This window comes from Phascolarctos cinereus, unplaced genomic scaffold, assembly GCF_003287225.1.
Source record: "Phascolarctos cinereus isolate Bilbo 61053 unplaced genomic scaffold, phaCin_HiC Scaffold_9;HRSCAF=440, whole genome shotgun sequence".
Taxonomy (NCBI): Eukaryota; Metazoa; Chordata; class Mammalia; order Diprotodontia; family Phascolarctidae; genus Phascolarctos; species Phascolarctos cinereus.
Genome location: NW_027556402.1, coordinates 252,579,420 through 252,603,371, shown reverse-complemented (window position 1 = coordinate 252,603,371; position 23,952 = coordinate 252,579,420). Strand labels below are relative to the sequence as shown.

General features: G+C 51.1%; 1 long non-coding RNA gene across 1 annotated transcript; it reads left to right on the top strand.

Moving 5' to 3' along the window:
- The first annotated feature begins 10,841 nt into the window (after positions 1 to 10,841).
- LOC144455169 (uncharacterized) lies at positions 10,842 to 21,253 on the top strand. Its single transcript, XR_013483877.1, has 2 exons — positions 10,842 to 11,015; positions 20,270 to 21,253. It is a non-coding gene; the product is annotated as an uncharacterized LOC144455169 (long non-coding RNA).
- The last annotated feature ends 2,699 nt before the right edge of the window (positions 21,254 to 23,952 follow it).

The window sequence follows — 23,952 nt, the reverse complement described above, 5'->3', positions numbered from 1 at the left end:
AAAGCATGGCGAGAGATGGCGTGGTGATTTCAGAGAACAGCAAGTAGTCCAGTTTGGATGGCCTGGAAGTGTGGAGCGCATGAAACAAGGATCACAGAATTCTGATGATTCACTGTGCTAAGGAGGGGAAGCGGAACCTTGAATATTATGCTGCTGAAGGGCAAAGTCTAGCAAGTCTTCAAGTATTATTCCAGGAACAAAATGATTAGATGACTCTTGTCTGAGGTTCATCTCTATGTTGGATGTAGGACAATGAATTTTGTAGACACAGGAACTCTGGAAGACCAGCTACCAAATAACAGAGGGGTTATTGTCTGTATAAGCATTCACATAGACAAATCCACTGATTCCTTAAAATATTGAAATATGAGCAAGGTCCATAAACCTTGGGTATGTGAAGAGGACACAGACCTTGTGGTCCATGAATTCATAACATGACAGTGTAACGTTATCCGTGTTGCATTGTGTTTTTTATTTTTTTTGTTAAACATCCCCCAATGACATTTTCATCTGGTTGAGGGCACTGCCCCTGAGTTTGACACCTGTGAAATCTAAGGAAATCCAAGGAAAGTGAGAGATACAAGGTCATACAATTACAGTAAATGGCAGAGCTGGGATTTGATGCCAGGTACTTTGACTGGAAATTCAGCACTTTTTCTGAGTGAAGGTTGAATCTAGATTTTTTTTTCCCATGATGCTTTTTAATATGATTATGTTAACTGCTTTCCTAATGTCGAACCATCCTTTTATCTCCGGTATAAATTCAACTTGGTCATAGTGAATAATTTTTTAATACAGTGCTACAATGTTTGGTTTCTCTTTGCTATAATTTCATTTCAAAGTTTTGTGTCAATATTCATTAGTGATATTCATCTACAGTTCTCTTTACCTGTTTTATCCTTCCCTAGTTTGGGCATTAGATCTAATATCACATAAAACATGTTTATTTCATGATCCTACTTCTGGAAGTTTATGACGACGTGGAATCAGTGAACCTGTCTTCCTGCTTCCTAGGTACTCTCGGACTGTTTTCTGTTTGCTTACTGTCTGGTGAAGGAAAGTCCTGTTTGGTTGCTGGAATGGAGTGACTGAGTAACTTGCTTACAAAAGGAGCCAACCAGATGATTTGATCTCTTTCCCTGGCTTCATCTGAATGAGAAATACAAGTAACCCTCTGGACGGGAAGATAAAGAGGTCTTGGGTTTTTATCTCCCTACTCCATCTGTCATCTGGCTGCTTTGCACATTGGCCCAGCTGCTGCTGCTGCTGCTACTGCTTCTGTCCCAGCTGAGGGACAACTCTTTTTCTTTCTGGCTTTTAGATGAAGGCGTACTGGCATCAGAACAGGCTTGGCTATGACCTTGTGAGCTTTGAAAGGTCATCAGAGCAAGCCAGGGGAGATCCAGGAGCTGGAGTTCATGCCAGAGTTTGCTGGAAGTCAAGCCCAGTGCACCTGCACAGCTCTGAGAAAACCTGTTTGACCCAGCTCAGAAGTGGATTGACACCAGAATCTCCATGTCCTACTTGTTCTGTAGCTAAGCCCACGTTCAGAAGTGCAGCTGATTGGGTAAAATGTTTGTAGCGACTGCTTTGAGTTCAGGGTGTGCCAGAGCCAGCCTGAACTGACTCATGGGCTGATTGTTAAATTTTCATGGTGACCCATTTACATTTCTAAAATCAGCAAGAACTACAGATCTCTACAGTCTGGCTTCTGACCTCATCATTCAACTGAGACGTCTCCACAGTACTAATAATCTCTTAATTGTCAGATCTGGATCCCCATCCTTCTTGACCTCTCTGAAGCCTTTATCACTGTCAATCACCCTCTTCCTGCATGTTTTCCTCTCTCTAGGTTTTGACTACACTACTCTCTGCCGGGTCTCCTCCCACCTCCTTGGCCATTCCTTTGCTGGCTCCTCCTCCAGGTCATTCCTGCTAACTGTAGGTGTCCGACAGGGCTCTGCCCCGAATCTTCTTCTCTCCCTCCACATCATTTCACTTGGTGAAATATGGATTCTGTGGATTAAGGGATCATCTCTATGATTCTCCATTCTACTTGTCCAGCCCCAGCTGCTGACCTCCAGTCCGGTAGCTCCAACTGCCTATTGGACATTGGACACCCTGTACACATCTTAGATGTAACATGTCCCAAATGGAGCTCATTATTTCCCTCTACCCTCACTCTCCCATCCTCCAAACTTCCCTTGCACTGCTGAGAACACTGCCCTCCCCCCACCCCAGGAACTCAGGCTCCGAACCTAGGTGTCATCTTGGACTCCTCCCTCTTTCTCACCCCCTTCTCCCCATTTCTAATCTGTTGCCAAAGCCCAGCGATTTTACCTTTGTAGCTCCCCATTTCTAATCTGTTGCCAAAGCCCAGCGATTTTACCTTTGTAGCATCTCTTAACGTTCCCCCTTCTCTGACAATGGCACCACTCTGGTACAAAGCTCCTCATGCCTGGACAATTGTAGCGGCCTGCTGAGTGATCCACAAGCCTTTGGCCATTCAGCTGTCAAAGTGTCCTGCTTAAAGCACATGCCTGACCACGTCACCCCCCTCCTCGATAAATGCGAGTAGCTCCCTGTCGCTTCCAGGACCAAACAGAAGATCCTCTGTTTGGCTCTTCACAAGCTGCCCCCCCCCACACCTTTCCAGCCTTCTTACACCTGCCCTCGCCACATCTGCCTTTGATCCAGGGACACTGGTCTTCTTGCTAACTCTCAAATAAGATGCTCCAAGGCTGGCATGCTGGCATTCTCCCTCCTTCCCAGACTTCTCTCCCTCCTCCTTTCACCTCCTAGCTTCCCGGGCATCTTTCGAGTCTCAGCTTAGATTTTACCATCCTGGTCCTCCTTAATGTCAGTGCCACCACTCTGCTGGTTCTTTCCAGTGTCTCTTGTATATAACTTGTCTGTACATCATTGTCTATGGATTGTGTCCAGTTAGACTGTGAGCTCCCTGAGGGGCAGGGACTGTCTCTGGCCTTTATTTGGGACCCAATGCTCAGCACAGTGTCTGCCACATAACAGGAGCTTAATAAATATTTATTGACTGACTGATGCCTCCGGGTCACAGAGAATGTTTCTGCACTTTGGTTCTTTCTCTATCTTCTAAGCCAATATCCCTTTGTGAAACCTACCTGAAATGAGTGGGCTAAATGTTATCGTAGCCCTGTTTCTGCGTCAATCAATGATATCGGCTGGATGCCGAGCATCACCGGTGACTGATATTGGGGAGAGCACACCAGAATGGGTGTTTACATGACAGCACCAGCAGAGCCCCACTTCTCCTCAGAGGTGCTTCCAGACCCTGAAGGGGGAGATGGGGCTCCCCTCAGGAACCCTACTTGTCAGAGGGAGTGTGAATTCATATAAGGACTCCCAGAGTTTATGCTGGCCACACCTGATTGCCCTTTAAATAGTTGATAAAATTCACTTGTGGGTATCTTTATCTTGTCTTCTCATTTTTTCTCCTCTCTTCTCTTTTCTTTTCTCCTTTCCTTTCCTTTCCTTCCTTTTTCCTCTCCTCTCCTCTCCTTTCTCTTCTCTTCTTTTCTTCTTTCTTCTTTCCTTTTCTCTCCTCTCCTTTTCTTCCAGAGTGTTGATTTCACCCATGTAGGGAGTTCTGGTGAGGAGCTTTCTTTTTTTTTCCTTCATCTTTTTTTTTTCATTTTGTTTTGGTTTTTTTGTTTTTAAAATTTTTTTTATCTTTCAACATTCACTTCCATAAGATTTTGAGCATTAAATTCCCCCCTCTTCCTCTCCTCCCCCATCCCCAAGACTGTGTGCAATCTGATATAGGCTCTACTTATATATTCATATTAAGCATCTTTTCACATTAGTCTTGATGTGTAGAAGAATTAGAACTAATGGGAAGAACCACAAAGAAAAAGAAATAAAACAAAACAACAAAAGAAAAGGAGGGCAAGTAGCATGCCTCGATCTGCATTCAGACTCCTAAGTTCTTTCTCTGGATGTGGAGAGCATTTTCCATCATGAGTCATTTGGAGATGTCTTAGATCCTTGTATTGCTGAGAAGAGCCAAGTCTATCAAAGTCAGTCATTGCACAGTGTGGCTCTTACTGTGTACAATGTTCTCCTGGTTCTGCGTCAGTTCATATCGAATCCACTTGCTCATCATTTCTCATAGCACAATAGTATTCCATTACATTCATATACCACAGCTTGTTCAGCCATTCCCCAATGGATGGGCATTCCCTCAATTTCCAATTCTTGGCCACCACAAATATTTTTTGTACATGTGGATCCTTTTCTCATTTTTATGATCTCTTTGGGACAGACACCTAGAAGTACTATTGCTGGGTCAAAGGGCATGCACATTTTTATAGCCCTTTGGGCATAGTTCCAAATTGCTCTCCAAAATGGTTGGATCAGTTCACAACTCCACCAACAATGTATTAGTATTCCAATTTTCCCAAATCTTCTCCAGCATTTATCATTTTCCTGTTTTGTCATGTTGGCCAGTCTGATAGGTGAGTTGTTTTGATTTGCATTTCTCTAATCAATAGTAATTTTTTTCATGTGACTATAGATAGCTTTAATTTCTTCCTCTGAAAACTGTCTGTTCGTATCCTTAGACAACTTATCAATTGGGGAAGGAACTTTCTTTAACAATGTAGAGTGGTCTCTGCCCTACATCTTACAGCCTTGAAAAAGTAACATGGGGCACTGAGAGGTCAAATAGCCGCCCAGGACCATGCAGCCAGTATGTGGTAGTGGTGAGTCTTGAACCCAAGTCTTCCTGGTTCTGAGGCCACCAATTGCTGTACCAGTCACTCTGACGCTAAAAGATAAAATGCCTCGTCACTGTGGGCAGAAAGCATGTGCATTGTGACTCCTCAATGTCTCCTGTCTGAGACATTTTAGATGGATTTGTGTGCTTCCTGTAAGCTTGTGGTAGAGGGAATTTCCTCACCGGAAGTCACCTCTAGCAACGAAATAATAGGTCTAGGGCTGTAGAACAGGGAAGCATCATGCAATCTCGACCCCTTGTTGGCTTTATGCTTCCTGACCTGGTGGAAACCGGGAATGAGCCAGTGTGACTTGTCATGATCGAGGTCCACAGCGGAGGCAGCTGGGTGGCTCAGTGGATACCACGCTGGGCCTGGAGTCAGGAAGACCTGAGGTCAAATCCAGCTTCAGATAGTCCTAGCGGTGCAGTCCTGGGCAAGTCACTTTACATTTGTTTGCCTTCATCTGCTGGAGAAGGACATGGCAAACCAATCCAGCATCTTTGCCAAGAAAACCCTATGAACAGGATGGTCCACGGGGGCACGAAGAGTCGGACGTGACTGAGTAACAACAACAGGGCCCCAGAAGCCAAAGCTGTCATTGGCTACAATGTCATTGTTGACTTTAGCTGGGACACCGAAGCATTCAATGTGGCCTGATGTTGGGGGAGCCCTTGTCTCCTGCCAGGACTGGCAACTGATAAATCAAATCAGTGCACAGGCATGCACTGGGTCCCGTGCTGGCCCGTGCTCTGGAGGATAGGAAGATACTTTTCCTATTACACTAGAGAGGGAAGAAAGAACACCAGATTCCCAGGGGACCTGGGTTCATATCCTGCTTCTGCTATCTATGATGGCTATGACCTTAGCCAAATCCCTTGAGAGGCAGCCCGGCTTGGTGACGAACGGAGCGCATTTGAGGTCAGGAGAGAACTAGCCCGGATCCTGGTGCTCTGACTGTCCTCAGCAGCCTGACACAGAGCAAAGCCCTTTAACCTTCCGGGCCTTAATTTTCTCATCTGTAATGACAAGACTGTCTAAACTGTAGAACAGGGGAGAAGTCACTGGTATGGACCCCAGCCAATAATGGCCGCAATTCCTTGTGAGCTGCAAATGTGCATCAATGCTTTGGAGCTTGAGAAGCACTTTACATGTATGTCACCATGGGATCAAAACCTCACCGTTGGAAAGGACCTTATAGACAAGGCAAGAAGCACTTGTTAAACATTTACTGTGTATGCTGCACTGTGCTAAGCCCTGGGAATACAAGTACAAGCAAAAGGACAGTTCCTGCCCAATAATAATGACTAATTATTAGTATGACTTGATATATAACCTGCCAGGCACTGCCGAAGGAGGGAGGTGTCCCTGCATGGGGGCATGGTGTCAAAGTTCAAAAAGTCAGAAGCAGAGCCCAGAGAGCAATGAAAATTGGCAGGCCTGGACCCCTTCCAAAATGGCAGCTGCCAGACAAACTCACCAGGGTGAAGGGGTGTTCCAAGGACTGGCACGGGAGCGGGGACTTCAGGGGTGGTAGACAGGTGAGGAGGTCCCAGGGGCTGAGGGAAGATCTGGGCTGATTCAGCAGCTGATTCACAGTGACAATGCTGCTGAGGGGAATGAAGAGGCCATCCAGTCTGACACCCCCCATTCTACTGATGAGGAAACTGAGACCTAAGAGGTCAGGTGACTTGCCCAGCAGTCCTAAGAAGAAGAGCTGGGATTTGAACCCAGGGCTTCTGGCAGGCCATTTGACATGAACTCCTTCTTCTCCCTCTTCCTCAGTGCCTGGCACATAGTGGACTCTTAATCAATATTTACTGATTGATTGATTGATTGACTCCCCGTCCAGGGCACTTTCCATTGTACCATGTTTCGTTTGTTCTTCCCAAGAACCCTGGGAGGTGAGCACTGCAGGTAAGCAAAAATAGCAAGTATTTATACGGCCCATTACAGTCTGTAACGTGCTTTACAGATATTATCTCATTTGACTCTCACAATTACCTTGTAGAGTAGGTGCTGTTATTCCCATTTTACAGATGAGGAAACTGAGGCTGAGAGAAATGAAGTGACTTAACCAGAGTCACACAGCTATTAAGAGATCAAGGCAGGATTTGAACCCAGGTCTTCCTGCCTCAAAATGTAAGGATTGGGTGATTGATTTGCTTATCCCACTTAAAATAATTGATAAGATACCCAACCGACTGATCTCATAGGTCTCAGACTTAGCGTGGAAAAGTCCTTTGAATGCAGTGACATTGTACAAGAATCCTGTTCGGATGGGCTGAGGAAACTTGGCCATGCCCCAAGGGTGGTCTATAAATTATCATGCTAGAGAACCGGGGCCATTAGAGAGATTGGCTTTGCAGCACACCTCGGAGAGGCGCCACCTCTGGGGAATCGAGAGGCTCCTTCACGGCCTTGGCCAGGTCTCCTTCCCACCTCACTCCTCCCAGCTGTTGGATAGCCTTCTGAGCTCTGAAGGGTCTGCAGGGGATGGGGTGGGGGGGGCGCCTCTCATCTTCTCCTCAGAGTCCTAACTTCATCCTCCAAGAGCCTGGCAGCTATGGCAGGGTGGGCATTGGGAGCCACAGACAGACTGTAAGTATGGAGCCCGGCACGGAAAGGACCCTGAGCCGAAAGGGAGTTTGCCTTAGTACCCTACGAATGGGAAGCTGTGCCCGCCCCCACTCCGGCCCTTGTATTTATCGTATATTTGTTCTGCTTGGGTTTAAGAGGCAGATACTTATAGGGAGGTATGCATGTTGCCTCCTGATGGAATGAAGCTTGCTCTCCTTCTTTTTCCTTCCTTCCTTCCTTCCTTCCTTCCTTCCTTCCTTCCTTCCTTCCTTCCTTCCTTCCTTCCTTCCTTCCTTCCTTCCTTCCTTCCTTCCTTCCTTCCTTCCTTCCTTCCTTCCTTCCTTCTCCTTCCTTCCTTCCTTCCTTCCTTCCTTCCTTCCTTCCTTCCTTCCTTCCTTCCTTCCTTCCTTCCTTCCTTCCTTCCTTCCTTCCTGCCTCCCTCCTCTCTCTCTCTCTCTCTCTCTCTCTCTCTCTCTCTCTCTCTCTCTCTCTCTCTCTCTCTCTCTCTCTCTCTCTCTCTCTTTCTCTTTCTTTCTCCAGTGCCCAGCCCATAGTCTCACATAATAGGTGCTTAATAAATGTTCATTGATTGACTGTCCAACCCTGGTTGGGACAATGGTAGTTGATAAACTTGGAATTCCCAGATGTGTTTCCTTTATTTAATAATCACTTGAGTGCTTGCAGGACGAGAGCTGTAATGCACTGTGCCATGTCTATCAGAGGTGCTGAAAGCATTTTATGTTCTAGACTCTGGAATACAATTGAGACCGCAGGACCCAAAGCACTGATTCTCTTGCTGTTACAAACTTTGTTTCAGCCTGGGGTGGGGTGAGGTGGGGTGGCAGATATTTGGGGGCAGACCTCTTCTGGCTGTCCATTAAGTCCCTGTGCATTGGCGGTTGCCTGCTCCCGAGGATTGTTCTGTGTGCATGTTTACATATGCATGTACACGCATGTAAGCATGTGCATGCATGTGTGCATGTACATGCGTGTGTGTGTCTGTGTGTATAAAAGTGTGGTCAAAAGTGAGAAGGGATTGAGGAAGCAGGCTCCTGTCACGGCTCCCCTCCCCTCCCAGCCTGGTTTTCCTATAATCTCCTGCCCATTTCCGTCTTGCTCTGCTTTTCTGATTCCTTTTGCTTGATTCAGGCAGCCCCTCTATTCTCTCTCCTGGCATTTGGGCAGCCACTCTGGCTATACTTCTCTGTAACAATTGTGATGGATCTCATCCCGATGTAGGAAGGAAAGTAGCTTTATTAAGCATTTAACTGTGTGCCAGGCACTGTGCTAAGTGCTTATTTACAGTTATTATCTCATTGGATTCTAGGAAGTTAAGTGCTGGTCTTACCCTCCTTTTACAGATGTGAAAACTGAGGCTGATAGAGGTCAAGTGACTTGCTCAGGACCACACAGCTATCAAGTGTCTGAGGCTGGATTTGAACTTGGGTCTTCCTGCCTCTAAGCCTATCCTCCATCCACCACGCCACCTAGCCATCTTCACATTCTGGGAGTACAGAATTTTACACACGGTACTCTCACATCAGGCACCTCGGGGTAGACTTTGGGGGACCTCCCACTTCTCTGTTTCACTGCTCCCACTCATTCGGTAGTGGGCACACACCAAAGGATGACCACGTGCTCCACTTATGACCAAGCACGCAGGCTCACAAAGCTGAGCTTTATTCACAAGTTCATTTAACCAGAAAGTTTCCTCTGAGACCCCCTTCTGCCCACCCACCCTCACCCTCCATTGATCTGTGCAGTCCTGTCAGTCGATTCATCAGATTTATTAAGTGCCTGCTAAGTGCCAGGCACTGAGCTAAGTGCCTGGGATGCAAAGAAAGGCGAAAGCTGGCACACTGTGGAAAGCAGAGGCCTGCTCGGATCCACTCGCAGCCTTCTACGGTCTCCTCCCTGGTGCCTGGACCATGCGCCTCACAAGTCCTCACTTCCCATTGAATTCTGTTGGGGTTTCAGGGAGACGCTTCCACTTCCTCTTCCTTCAGGGCGGCTGGGACAGGCAGTGACCATTCCTCCTGTCCGCCTCCTCCAACACGTCCAGCTTGGGGGAGGGAGACAGCAAGAGCCTGAGGCCACAGCCAGCCCAGGCTCCTCTGACTCAGCCCCTTCTCACCCGTCATCCCTGCTGGCCCTCGTGACAAGCCTGTGGGTACTATCACCCCCATTTCACAGGTGAGGTCAGGGAACCTCAGAAAAGTGAAGCGCCTTGCCCTGGTCACATAACGACTGTCAGAGTCAGCATTTGAATTCCAGCCTCTCTACTCCAGCATTTTCTATCATATTATTCTGCATCTTGAGGGTCTAGTGGTGGGAGGGCCAGCTGGCCCATTCCTGGGTAGGAATCTCCTTCCACTGTACTCAATCTTCACTCCACTTAAAGACCTCCAGTGATGGGGAACTCACTACCTTCATAGGCAGACCATTAAACATTCAGACATACCTAATTGTTCAATTCCTGCCTCACAGAGAGCTGAAATTGGCCTCTTTCCCCCCAGATTCTTATGTTTACTGTCTGTCTCCATGTTGCATGGCTCAGCATAATGCAAGCTCTTTGAGGGCCCCTAGCCTGGCTCCTCGCACACAGTTGGCACCTAATGTATGCTGACTGGAATTTGAAAATCATGCGCATTGTTTCTGCCCTTTGGGGTCAAGCAGCAGGTGGCTGATCCCTCTTCTACTGGCCTTAGAAACAACTGAATTCTCTTACTCCACCTCCAGGTTTCTGTGGCTTCTTTTCAGACTCAGTTCTTATCAGCTCCTGCCTTCCCTCTGAGATGACTCCTCTCTGAATTGCCTTGTGCAGACCCAGTCATTTACATATCATCTCCCTCTCTGCGGGCACAGACTGTGTTCATACTCATCTTTGTACCCCCAGCACTGAGAAGTGAGTGCCTGGCACACAGTAAGTGCTTCATAAATGCCTGCTGCTGTCTGTAGCCCAGAGAGGGTGTCACTGGGAACACAGGAAGCGCTCCATAAATGCTTGCTGCCTAACAGCAGCCTGTAGAAGGTAAGTGACTTGCAGGGAAACTCATTCTTTTGGTGCCCGCCACGTGCTGCAGTCAATGCCTGGCACACAGCAGGCGCTTAAAAGATGCCTGCTCCCCTCATGGGGCCACCCTGACCCGAAGCTCAGCTGGGCCCGGCAGTTTTAACAAGCCGGGCGTGGCTGTGGGCACGCAGGCAGATAAGGTGGGGTAAGGTCACCAGGCTGTGCCCAGCCCAGTGCCCCACCCGCCTGGGCCACGCCCTTGGTCTCGCCCCAGCCCCCGCCCTCCTCCAGGCTGGAGTGGAGCATAGCCTCTGGGGCGGGGCTGGGTTAGCTCGCGCAGGCGCACTCAAGTGATTCGCCAGGCGTCGGGGGAGGAGCGCGGAGAGGGGGCGGGGCTGAGGGCACCACCTCGGGCGGGAGGAGGGGCCGCTTTTGGACGCTCGGACTGTACCAGTATTCGTGGAGGGGGGTGGGGTGGGGGGAGACAGCGAGTCCAAACCAAAGAGAATGAAAACCAGAAAGTGGACGGAGTGGGGAGAGCTGGGAGACACAGGGTCCGGGTGGCGTCACATCCGGTGGGCGGGGCTAGGCTCTCCCCACTCCACCCCCCCGGTCCGGAAGCGTGAGGTTTAACCGAGAGCGGCGGGGGCAGTAGCAGTGGGGACTCGAAGGTGGGTGGCCCGAGGAGTCGTTCCGGGGGCTGCGTGAGGGGGTGGGGCTAGGGAGGGGGCTCTGTGGGGGCGCGGGCAAAGCGCCGCCGCCGCCAGCCTCGTCCTGGCGGAGCGCCGTGATTGGGCGGAGGGGGCGCGTGACTCTCGCCGGCATTGCCTGGAGTCCGGGTTGGGTGGGGGGAAGAAGAGAGGCAGGGGAGCACGTGACCTTCACCCCTCCCGCCCCTCACTTTGCACACGTGACACTCTCCCCTCCTCAGCGGTTGTGCAAAAGAGTATAGAAGCGTCTGCGCTGGAGACAGCTAGATCTGGGGCATAGAACTGAGCCAGGGTTCTAGAATAGAGGCCATAGAAACCTCTGAGCTGGGGGACACCCAGAACACGGAGCATACAATGTCAGGGCTGGGGGGAATCTAAACCATAGAGCGCAGACCATCGGATCTGGAGGTCGTGCCTGGGGAAGCTCCTGAGAGCCTAGCATGCAGACCTGGGAGGGGCCTCAGAACAGGGAATGTCGGGGCTGTGAGGGAGCTTGGAACAGGGGATGTCAGAGCTGGGAGGGGCCTTAGAACATGGGGTGTCAGAGCTAGAACAGGGAATGTCAGAGCTGGGAGGGGCCTCAGAACTGGAATGTCAGAGCTAGAACAGGGAATGTCAGAGCTCGGAGGGGCCTCAGAACTGGGATGTCAGAGCTAGAACAGGGAATGTCAGAGCTCAGAGGGGCCTCAGAACATGGGATATCAGAGCTGGGAGAAGGCCTCAGAACTGGGGATGTCAGAGCTAGAACAGGGAATGTCAGAGCTCGGAGGGGCCTCAGAACATGGGATATCAGAGCTGGGAGAAGGCCTCAGAACTGGGGATGTCAGAGCTAGAACAGGGAATGTCAGAGCTGGGAGGGGCCTCAGAACTGGGGATGTCAGAGCTAGAACAGGGAATGTCAGAGCTGGGAGGGGCCTCAGAACATGGGATATCAGAGCTGGGAGAAGGCCTCAGAACTGGGGATGTCAGAGTTAGAACAGGGAATGTCAGAGCTGGGAGGGGCCTCAGAGCATGGGATGTCAGAGCTGGGAGGGGCCTCAGAACATGGGATGTCTGAGCTGGGAGAGGGCCTCAGAACTGGGGATGTCAGAGCTAGAACAGGGAATGTCAGAGCTGGGAGGGGCCTCAGAACTAGGCATGTCAGAACTGGAAAGGGTGTCAGAACACAGGCCATGGGAGACTTTAGGACACAAGTCAGTCTTCATTCAACAAGCATCAGTTAAGTACTTGCTGTCTTCCAGTCCCTGTATTAAGCTGGGAATCCAAAGAAAGGCTAAAGCAGCCTGCCTTCAGGGAGCTCACACTCTGACCTGATCTGCAAACCACAGTGTAGGAACCAGGCATGAGCAGAGTGACTTGGAGGGGACCTGAGGGAAAGCGCCAACCGTGGGGGACTCGGCTTCCTGCCCCTGGGGAAGCCCCGAGGCCTGGCTGTCCTTCCCACCAGGAATGCCCTGCCTCCTCACCTGCTTCCAGTCTCGGCTCAGATCCTGCTTTCTGCAAGAAGCCTTTCCGGGTCCCCTCTAATTCTGTGCCTCTGATGTGCTGAGTATTTCAGCTGTATCCTGGCTCCCCCTCGGTCCAGGGTTGTTTGCCAGGTCTTCTCCCTTAGCCCGGGAGCCTTTCTTTACGTCCTCACTGCTTAGCATGGTCCCTGGCCCACAGTAAGCACTGACCCCATGACTGGGCCAGAGGGAGCATAGAAATCACAGTCTCTCATCGTCCAGGGAGGAAAGCCCACTTGCCTGAGGGAATTGTGGTGTTTAAGGTCTGTAGCAAGTCAGTGAGCAGGGCGGGGCCAGAAGGTGCCTCCCCTGAGTACCCTGGGGGCCAGGGCCGCAGCCCATGGTTCTGGGGGCTTTAGCGCAGACAGGCAGCAGGGCTGAGCTCGTGGACAGAGCCCTGTGTTGGGGCCCCGCTCTCCATCCTGCAGCCAGCACGACCGTGGGCAAACTCATTTCTCCTTTCTGGTCTCAGTTTCCTCGTCCAGAAAGTGGGGATAAAGACCTTACTTCCCAGGGTTGTTTTGTAATTCTTGAAGCGTTTTACACATGTGAGTGGTTCTTACCTGTCTGCTGTGTCTAGGCTTCTCTCTGGAGCAGACATCTCAGGCAGGGAATGGGTGCCACCCTGGCTGCTCAGTTGTATTTGCCAGCTCGCTGAGGCTTCTGGCATCGATCCCAAGCTCCTGCCAGCCTGTCACTGGCACCACTCGGGGGACAGAGGCTTCTTAGGATGCAAAGCTAGGTCACAGCACCAGCCTCGCGCCGCTGACCCTCAGCCTCTGCTTTGCTCCACTCTCGGCCTAAAGCTCTGCTTTGCTCTTTCTCTGGCTGCCATCCTTGGCCCCCTTCTATTCTCTGCTTCTCCCCTCTCCTCCTCCTTTGTGCTGCCGTTCCCCCGTGTTCCCTGTCCGAGACCCTGGCCACCTCTCCTTGGCCCGATGGAACCCAGAGCTGGGGATGGGGAGAACGGGACCTTGCTGGGGACTGCCTTTTCCTGGGCTGCTGTCCAAAGCTTCAGTCTCTGGACAGGTATGGACTTTGTGCTGGGGAACAAGGTGTGGGGTGGGGTGGGGGTTGTGTCGCACCTCGTGGTGTGCAAAGCTCTTTATGTGATCATCCCCACAACACTGGGAAGTAGGTGCTCCTAGGATCCCCGTTTTAGATGAGGAAAACTGAGGCAGGCAGCCATTCAGTGACTTACCCAGAGTCACTCAGCTGGTAAGTGGGAGGTGAAAGACTTTCCCTTGGTATCCTGGGCTGTCGCTGAAGGCCCAGACTGCTCGTTTTTCTCAATTCTTGAGTCTTTTGGCCTCAGCCCCCAAGTGACCCCATCTGGTGGCCTTGCGATTCCTGTTTGTCACACAATTCCCTATCGTGTTTGTCTTTTCTTTTCCCGCTCTTCTTGTACTGACTGTCTTTTAACTTTGTCTGCACAGGGAGCGTTCCGACCGGCTGGGCAGGGTGGGGTCCTGGGGGGAGATGCCCCCCCCCGCTGCTGCTGCCCCTCTGCCTTTCTGAATGCCTGCTCTGTGCTCTGTCCTGGGGGCCCGTACCATCGGGACGCTGGCAGGGCCTCACTGCCCTGACAATGCTGGCCTCTGTCAGGAGGGTGATTGCAGACTGAGAGCTGGGGCATTGTCGAGGCTGAAGCTTTGGGGGACAGCTTCCCTGCCTGGGGCTGTGATGGATCCGTTCTGGCCAGAGGCTCCAGAGGGCGTTTCAGCTCTAGGGCTGCCCGTCTCAGGGCACAGGACAAAGTGGGCAAGCCTCGGACAGGCTCGTTCCCTTCTGTGTTAGGCAGGGGAGGCGGGTGCACGGGGGCACAGCGGGGTTTGAGTGCGAAGTCCTAGGAAGGATCATTGTGCTCTTGTGGGGCGATCTTCTCAGCTCGTCACTCAGGGTTGCTCCCGTGGCTTGACAACTTGCAAGATGTTTTCCTCACTACCTATCCAGTGAGGTAGGCAAGTGTAAACAGTGTATCATCCACACTTCACAGATGGAGAAACTGAGGCCTGGGGTCCCACAGAAGGTGCTTATTTACTAGGTCCAAAGGTCAGGGCATGTGACCAGGGCCCCATAGAGATCTGAGCCAGGAGCAGCCGCCCTCCCTCGTGCTTTACCACACCCGTTACCTACTTGTCATCTGACAGAACCAGCATGGACCAGGTGGATCCTGCCTCTGGCGTCTCATGGCCTCGGTAACTAGGGCAGTTGCACAGTTTGCATTGGTGCCTGGGCGAGAAGCTGCCTTCACCATGTTGGACCCTGAAGAAGCCTTTGGGGGCACGATCCAGACCCCAGGGTTTCTGGCTGGTCTTGCTTACTCGGACCCTGTCCTTAGGGGGTGCTGGGTCACTTGGGTCCAACCCCAGTCAGAGCAGGGGGTGTGCCTGACCCCTGCAGATGGAGGCAGGCAAGGGATAGTGGGCGGCCCAGACTTGGAGTCAGAGGATCTGCATTCATGCCGTTTCATCTGTGTGACTTTGTGCCTCATTTTCCTCATCTGTAAAATGGGCCCAATACTTAATGTGGCCTTACTTTACAGGATTGCTGTGAGGAAAGCACTTTTGTGAGCTGCTGTTATTTTTCATCACTAACACACCCACCGGCGCTGTCTTCTGATGCCCCCGATGGTGTGGCACTGGCCTGGCGCTCTTGGAGTCTCTGCCAATGAAGTCCCAACACCAGCAGGGGCGGCCTTTGAGTGTGGGCCCTGTGATGACTGTCTTCTGGGTTTGGAGAAGCCATCACTCGGGTGGCTGGAAGGGGACACACTTTTTGGTCTCTAGCAAGTTTTAAAGGCAACCCAATCGGTTAGAAAGGAGCTGTGATCACCGTGGTGGGAGCAGCCATCACATTCATGAAATTACAGGGCCATGAAATATCACTGTAAAAGATAAGACTGTCTGTCTAGTTGGAACCTGTGGAGCAGAATTAAGCCAGCCGCCTTGTCAGCAAGCATCTGTTAAGCCAAAGAGTGCTCTGAGAGCTGAGGACAAGCCCCCATATCACCCTGGCACCGAAGAAGGCAGTGCTCCACCAGGGCGAATGACATGTGAACGACTAGATACGTAGCAGGGAGACAGAGAGTAAATGGGGGTAGGCCTGGAAGGAGAGGCCTGGGGAACAGGGAAGGCCGACTATAAGCTGAGTCTTGAAGGGAGCCCGAGAAGCCAAGAGGTGGAGGTGAGGGGGCTGAACGTTTCAGGCAAGGGTACAGCCAGTGCAAAGGCATGGACGTGGCTGATGGAGAGTGTGCTGTGTTTGAGGAGCTGCAGGTATCCTGGGATTTGTGGAGGGGAGAGAGGTGTGAGAAGATCCAGAAGGGGCCAGATTGTGGAAAGCTTGAAATGCCAAATGGGGGTGTTCTGTTTGATCCTGGAGGTCGTAGGGAGCCGCTGCGGCTCTTTGGGCAGGGAATATGTCATGGTCAGTCCCATGTTTTAGAAAAATCACCTTGGCAGATGTGGAGGACAGCTTGGAATGATGGTAACAGCATTTATATAGCATTGTAAGGTTTGCAGAGTGCTTTCTCCTCACAAGTCTGGAAGGTGGGTGCTGTTTTTATCCCGACTTTACAGATGAGGAAACTAAGGCACAGAAAGGTTAGGTGACTTGCCCCAGGGTCACACAGTTATAAGTGTTGGAGGCCAACACTTGAACTCAGATCTTCCTGACTCTAGGGTCAGTGCTCTATCCACTGTACCACCGAGGAGCCTCAGTGCAGAGAGCCCTGTTACAAAGCTGTTGAAGTAGTACAAAAGGGAGGTGCTGAGAGGCTCCACTTAGGGTGTGACTCGAGAGAAGGGATGCAGGTTCGAGAGATGTCTGGAAGCCCAGATTTGGTGATGGATTGGATACTGGGAGAGGAGGAGTTGTAGGATACTGAGGAATGTGGCTGAGTGGTGGGATGGTGGGACGAGCAGCACGTTTGGGCATGAGGAGAATGAATTCTGTTTTAGACATGTTGAGTCGGAGACGTGTGAGTCACCTGAGGAGAGCCGGGGGCCAACGGCCATCTGTAGAATGATGATAATCAAACCCACAGGAGCTAAGAGGTCACCCCTTGGAAGAGTAATGAGTGAGAAGAGAAGAAGGCCCAGGCCAGAGCCTGGGGGGGACCCTGTGCTTAGCAGACGCGGATGAAGACCCAGCAGAGACCACCGAGGCAATGGAATACAACTGGATCCTAAAACTACCTGAGAGAAAAATGCCGTGGCCGGAAGGAGGGTCTTTTGGTCTCCAGAAGTCGCTGGGATGAGGCAGTTGTGAGGAGCCTTCAAGGACGTTTCCGGATTGCAGTGGATTAAACTCGTTTTCATTTTCTTTCTTCTTTGACTAGCCATAACTAGAAAGCTGACTAGGGCTGTCTCCGAGGGTCACAATTTGTATTCTGGTGCTGGTTGACACAGCCAAGACAGGTGTCTTAACACGTTTCTGCGCCTCTCAGAGCATAGGAAGAAAGTGGTTGAGACTGAAGGGGGAGAGTGCACCGACGATGGAGGCCCAAGGGCTTCAGAGAAAGCTCAGAACGCTGGCCGGTCAGTAGGAGAGCGGCAACTTTCTAAGTCATGAGGAGCTATGAAGATGGACATGGTGGTTGTATTGCACACCTTATTTAGCAAGGATTGAGCACCTGCTGTACCCTTAGCACTGTGGGAGCCACTGAGGGAGACAGACAGACACAGGGTAAATGAAAACCAGTCCTTGCCTTCAGTAGTGGAGGAGGAAGGTCTTGACCAGATGAACCCAGTGAAGAGGGGAGAGCGTCGTAGGCTGGGGACTAAGGTGAACGAAGCGTAGAAACAGAGAGTTTAGCCTCTGTGTGGGACTGTGTGGAGGCTAACCTGGAGCAGCAAGAGCATGGTGGGGAGATGGTGGAACTGGGGAGTAGATGAGGGCTCCATTGTAGATTCTGGAGCGAGGGCTAAGATGATTACAGTGGGGCTCTAGAAAGACAGTCATGGTAAGAGCCATCCTTGTAGGCTTTAAAGTTTGCAGAGAGGAGCCATTCTTTTCTTTTTTCTAGTAAGGCAGTCGGGGGTAAGTGACTTGCCCAGGGTCACACAGCTAGTAAGCCGAGTGTCTGAGGCCAGATTTGAACTCAGGTCCTCCTGACTCCAGGGCCGATGCTCACTGCTCTATCCATTGCACCACCTTCCTGCCCCTGGAGCCATCCTTTTCAATCAGGATAATCAACTGTTGTTAGCATTCCTGTTTTATGGCTAAGGTTCAGGTTAAGTGTGAATGGTCATTATAGCAAAGTCACAGTAGTGGGATCTTGTTAGCACCCATGTTTGGAAGCCATCCCTTCCGGCTCTTCAGACAAGGACCAGATTTTGTGGAGCAGAACTGCCTCTGGAACCAGGTGACCAGACTTCCCAGCATGGCCTGTGAGGGAACCACCTCTGAGAGCCTGGCTTGTCCTCATCTCCACGTGGTTTTGTGCCTGGCCTGTCTGGCGGGGGGTGGGGAAGAGAGAACTTTGTACACCTTCCAGCACTCTCCCAAGTAGGATTGGGTTTGGCGTTGGTCCCCATCAGTGTTTTTACTGAAAGCCTGTGGACATCCTAGCACTCTCAGAGGCCCTGCCCCCATTCCAAACAGTCAGTTAGCATCAAATGTGTGGCAGAGCCCCAGAGCCTGTCGGTTTGCTGTCCATCACTGTAATGAGTAATGAATGCTGAGAAAGAAATGCTGATTTCATTGATTTTCATGACCATCGATAGATAAGGCATTTTACATAAAAGCGTTTATTAAAGGGGTGCTGGGTGTACAAAAACAAGGAAGCAAGATCTCTGTCTCCTCTTAATGGGGAAATGCTCCACATAAAGAGGAATTAGAAGGGGGGGGAGGGTAAAGCCAGGGGCTGTCACGGTGAGAAGAGGAGGGTAGGAGGAGGCCGGCTGAGGGACGTGGGGCTAGTGTCTGGCTTCTTTGTGGGGAGGAGGTAGGGGTGATGGCCCCAGCAGGGCCCGGAGGACATGGCATGGAGGCTGGGCCCCAGCCTGATTAGGATCAAGGTCATTCATCAGCGATTCGACATTTTGGTAGCTGGGTGCAAAGCTGGAGTCCACCTGGAAATGAGGACTCATCAGCTAGAAAGAGAGAGGCTTAGGAAGGTTTCCACGGCAACCGCAGCTCTTTGTGACATCACCAGGAGGCCGAGGAGGGCTAGGCAAGGGCTGCAGCCTAGCCTGTTGACTTGCTCGGGCAGCAGGGCTTTTTATGAAATCACAGGTCAGAGCTGGGGAATCTAAGAGGGATCTTACAATTCTTCCTCCGGTGGGATTTCAGATGAAAAATACCCCATTAGCTGGGGGCTGTTGGAAGATGAAGGTTAGGGATGCTGCGGCAGGCTTTAGCAGAGAGCCTCTGAACCATATTTCCCTGGGGTGGTGGACCGGGCAGCAGCTGGAGCCTTGCCTGCTCGCCAACAATAGCTGACTTTGATGGAGCACTTTGATGTGTTCAGTGGTGACAGTCGTGTTTGATTCTCCGTGACCCCACTCAGGGTTTTCTTGGCCGAGACACTGGACTGGTTTGCCATGTCCTTCTCCAGCTCATTTTACAGATGAGGAAACTGAGGCAAACAGGGTGAAGTGACTTGCCCAGGGTCACACAGCTAGCAGGTCTCTGAGGCCAGATTTGAACTCAGAAGACGAGTCTTCCCGACTCCAGGCCCAGCACTCTGTGCACTGGGCCACCTGGCTGGCCAGAGCACTTTTCATGGGCATGTTATCTCATGAATCCCAAAGCAACATAGTGAGGTGGGTAGTGTAGGTGTTATTTATTCCCACTTTGTGGATCAGAAAACAAGGCCCGTGCAGGTTAAATGACTTACATGTATGGTGCCAGCGTTGGTCCGGGCACCGCAGGGCACTCCTCCGGCTGCCTCATTCCATCCACTGTGGCTGTTTCTCAGACCCTCTCATAAAGCAGTTGTGATCCGAGCTCTCTGCGGCTGGGCGTCCAAATAATTCTGCTCCTCTGGGATCCCGGCAGTGTGGGGGCGCCTCCCTCGGTGCCGATGCCAACCCATCTGTGCTTTCTGTTCTTGTGCTCTTCTTCCTCATTCCCTTCTGGAACCCCCTGTGCCAGAGGCCTTTCCTGGAGCCTTTCATACTCTGGAAGTCCCAGTGTGCTCTTGGGCTGTCCATCCATTTACCTTTGCTCCATGACTGGTTCATTCTTTTCAGATCACAGGTGAGGCCTTTTTCCCTGTGTCTTGCAGAGAGATCACCCACTTTAGGGTAGGAGTCGTGCTCCAGGTGGTATTGCATCCTCCCAGGGGGCTTCATGCTGATGCGCTGTCCTCAGGTAATTCCTAGGAAATGGGGTGAGTGTAGAGCCCACCCTCACTTTGCAGATATACCTCTTGGAGCCTGGTCTGAGTCACTGGTAGAGGAATCCTGGTTTAGTGTGCCATCTGTTAGAAAATGATGGCTTTTGCTTTATTCTTGCTTTGTGAGACTTTGTCCTTGGCCTTGGAGAGGTGAGTTTTAAGGGCCAAGAAAGCAAGGGGTCCCTGATGTCTTCACGACCACCCGGTCATTTAGTGGCAAGGCCAGCCAGGGCCTACCCCATGGGGGAAGAGCTGGGGGTGGGGAGAAGCCGCCATCCTGAAGACAGATTTAGGAGCTGACCTGGCAGACCTCCGTTAATCTGGTTCGTCTGTGACTATTTTCAGCTTTAGCTTTTGTCTGACAGGTGCTTCACACCTCATCTTCCTTGCTTTGCCTGCTCTGGAATCGAGAGAGCTGGCATCAGCCTTCTCCTAAATGGCACTTGTACTGATAATCAGCCCTGCCTCCGTCTCTCCTGGGAGAGCATCAGGCCGTGTGGCTGCGTTTCAGCCGAGATAGAAGGAGTCGGCTGATTGTTCTAGACGGCGAGAGTTGCTGAGGAGCCGGTCTCTCCCTCCTTCCACCCCACAGGAGAACTCTGAAGGACCGAGAGTGACAGTCGATGTGCTCTCCCCTTGGGTTCACGTGCGGTGTCTGGAGGCTTCATGAACCCGTCAGCCTTCTGAGAACACCTCCAATCCTTGTGCCTCATCCCACCTGTCCATCAGCTCCCCTCACCCCCTTCCAAACCCTCCCACACATGTCATCACCCCACCTGGACTTGTCTGAGAAGGAAGAGGCCGAGCCCCCTTGGTAAAATGGCGAGTGGGACTGGGCGGCCTTGGAGGGCCCTCTGCCTCCTGGAGCGATAATTCTGCGACCCAGGCGGAGGGGGCCAGCCGCCCGTGGCCTGCCCCCGTCTGCTGGAAAGAAGAGGACGTGGGGGCTGGTTTCTGTGGCCCCCTTGTCCTCCACAGCATGACATGCCTCGGAGAGCATGGCGCACACGGAGACCCGTTGGTTTAAAGTTTGTATTATGTGACCGAGCAACCCGCAAGCACTTAGCGCAGGGCCTGGCCCATAGTAGGCACTTAAACAGTGCTTAGTGAGCGCCTGCTAAGATGTTATAATGGTGATGGGTTTGTCTGAGCTTCCTGGTGAGGCTGATGAAATGACTGAGAAAACAAAGGTTCGATCTTCTGGACGTATTTATTATGCAATGGATGGCAATTGCCCAGCAAACCAGGCCCAGACCTCCTCAGCCTAGGCCCCGACCCCCATTGCAGGGGGAGACACGCTTGTATAATTAAATCAAGTGAGGCCAATTAATTAAAAGTGAACAGTACAACATTAGGTAATCTTAATTTCTAACTAGGGGAGAGATTATGGACTTTCCGAGTTTAGAGGGGAAGGGTGAACAGGTACAATTCCCAGAGTTCAGAAAAAGAGGTGCCCCCCCCAAGTGTCTGTGAACCATTAAAGGCACATGGGAACAGTAACTGATTGAGCCGTAAGGGGCCAGTTTCAGATAAGCCTCTGGGTTGCTTGCGATGTATAATTATGAGAAAACTCCATGCATTGGTCTTTGGCTATGACAGGGTTTGTTGTGACATAGCCAGGGTCCTTAGTTAAGGATCTTGAAGCAGCAGGGAGAGGTGGTCCAGCTTCCCAGCCACACAGGGCTAGGTTCAAACAGTACAATAAGGTTTTTTCCCAGGTCCCACAATTGAATAAAGTACAAGACAGAAATTGGACTAGACCCATAATTGAATAGAAGGGGAACTGAGCTAGGTCCAGAATTGAGTCACAAGATGGAGACAGTGTGATTCTCCGACTTCCCACAATTAATCACTTGCTTCCTAATCCCTTCAATATTTCCCCCATTTGATTTCTGGGGGAGTGGGCAGCCCATTCCCCCCATGGCTCTCTTATCTGTAAGCCAAAATCTATAGGGTTTTTCATATATTCATAATCAGAATCACCTAATCAGGTTTCAGAGCAAACTACTGAGAGAGGGCTCACAATGGATTGATTTTGAGAAGGGAGATTTACACCTCCCAAGGCAACCAAGAGAACATTAGCATGAAAACCGTGGGAGAAGGTGGATTTCACCTGTGGCTTCTCTGATGACTTGCTCTGTGATCTTGGGCCACTGAATCCCCCTGCCCCCACGTGCCAGTTTGTGAAATGGGGGAAACCCAGCCCCATCTTCAGTGCTGCTCTATTGTTGGCCTGAAGGAGGTGGCCATAGGGAGCTGGGACCTTGAAAGAAAACTTAAGAGATTGTAGGTTATCTGAACTAAATGGTGCCTGGTCGTCCTGGCTGCGGGCTGCGCCTGGTGACACATCGTAGGAGGCAGAGTTAACCACAGGAAGAACCAGGTTGTTAAAGGGTGTGTGTGGAGTGGGGCTGGGGTTTGCAGTCTGAGGATCCCAGAATGCTTTGGCTATGCCTACTCTGGCTTGACCACACCCTGTGAATACGGTAGCACACGTTAGTTAGTGTCCAGACCATTGAGATGCTCTCTCCTCCCCTCTGTCCTCTCTCTTCCCCCCTTCTCTCTCTCTTTCTCCCTCCCTCTCTTTCTTTCTCCTCTCTCTCTTCTCTGTCTCCTCTCTGTCTCTCTTCCTTCTGTATCTCTCTCTCTCCCTCTCCTCTCTTCCTTCTTTCTCAGCCCTTCTCTCTCTCTTTCTTTTTCCCTCTCTTTGTGTCTCTGTGTCTGTCTCTCCTTCTCTCCTCGTCTCTCTGCTTCTCTTTCCCTGTCTCTTGTCTCTCTTCCCCTGTCTGTCTGTCTCTCCCTGTCTCTCGCGGTTTCTGTCTTTTTCTGGCTTTGTTTCTGTCTCTCTGTCCCTCCCTGTGTCCCTTTGTCTCAGTTCCTCTGTTGGATGAAGGAACGTTAGGGTCAGGTAAGGGAATGGGATCCTTGTTCTGTAGCCTGTGAAGACGGAGAGTCAGCCAAGGGAAGTGTTTGGCCCAAGGCAGTGGGTACAAAAAGTAGAGTACTGGCAGGTCCCTTGCCTGATTGCCCTTGAGCGCTCGGGCCATGGCCAGGGTCTGAATCTGCAGGAGCTGGAAGGGCAAGGACACAGCGAGCAGGACCTCCGGGCAGCCCCTCCCTCTCAGGCCACTGCCTCTGCACCTGTTGGGATAGGTTTCCGGAACGAATGAGGGAGAGCAGGACAAAGGGCTCGGCCGGGGGGAGCTCCAGTCAGAACATCGTCAGGGCCCACGGCTGGCTTTCTTGGTTCACCTCATCACCCAGCGCATCTTTGCTCCTGGACAGTCTTTAGAATAGTAATAATCATAGTGATAGCTAATATCTGTGAAGCACTTTAAGACTTACAAGGCGCTTTGCACGTATTATTTCACTCAATCTTCACAGCAACCTTAGGTGGTGTTATTTTCCCTATTCTACAGGTGAGAAACTGAGGCTGCAGAGAGCTTAAACAACTTGTCTTACACTTAGCCGGTGCCTAGTGTTTGAAGTCACTCTGCTGATGCTTGACCCATAGAGAAAAAGGAAGATCTTTTTGTTTTGAATCCCTGACATCCTTGGATTGTTTCAACACAGAAGGGTCATTTTTGGAGCCTGAAAGGAAGTGGGTTTCAGTGAAGGCGCCCAAGGGTGAGAAGTGAGGCAGCCTTGTTTTGTCAGATTAAGAAAGAAAAAAAGGCATTTCATTCTGATAATGAAAATATTTTCCTTCTGGATTTGCTGCCGCTGCCAATTTTCTTTCCCAGCTGGGGAACAGAAAAGATGCTTATCGAAATAAGAACCGAGAGCACCTCCATCCCCCATTTCTTTTCAGTCAGTGGTGCTAAAGAAGGGCTTAGCTCATGTTGTGGATTACAAATTCCTAGCAGGTTACTGAAGGCTGTGGCTCTCACTCAGGGTTGGAAAGGATCCCAGAGCCTACCTCGTGGGACCTGCAGCAATCCTCTCTGGAGTCTCCCTGAGGAGTGGCCATCGGGCTTTTGTTTAAAGCTCAGCCTTCCACTCCTGGACGGTTCATTGTTAGGAATATTTCAGGTATCCTAGAACATGG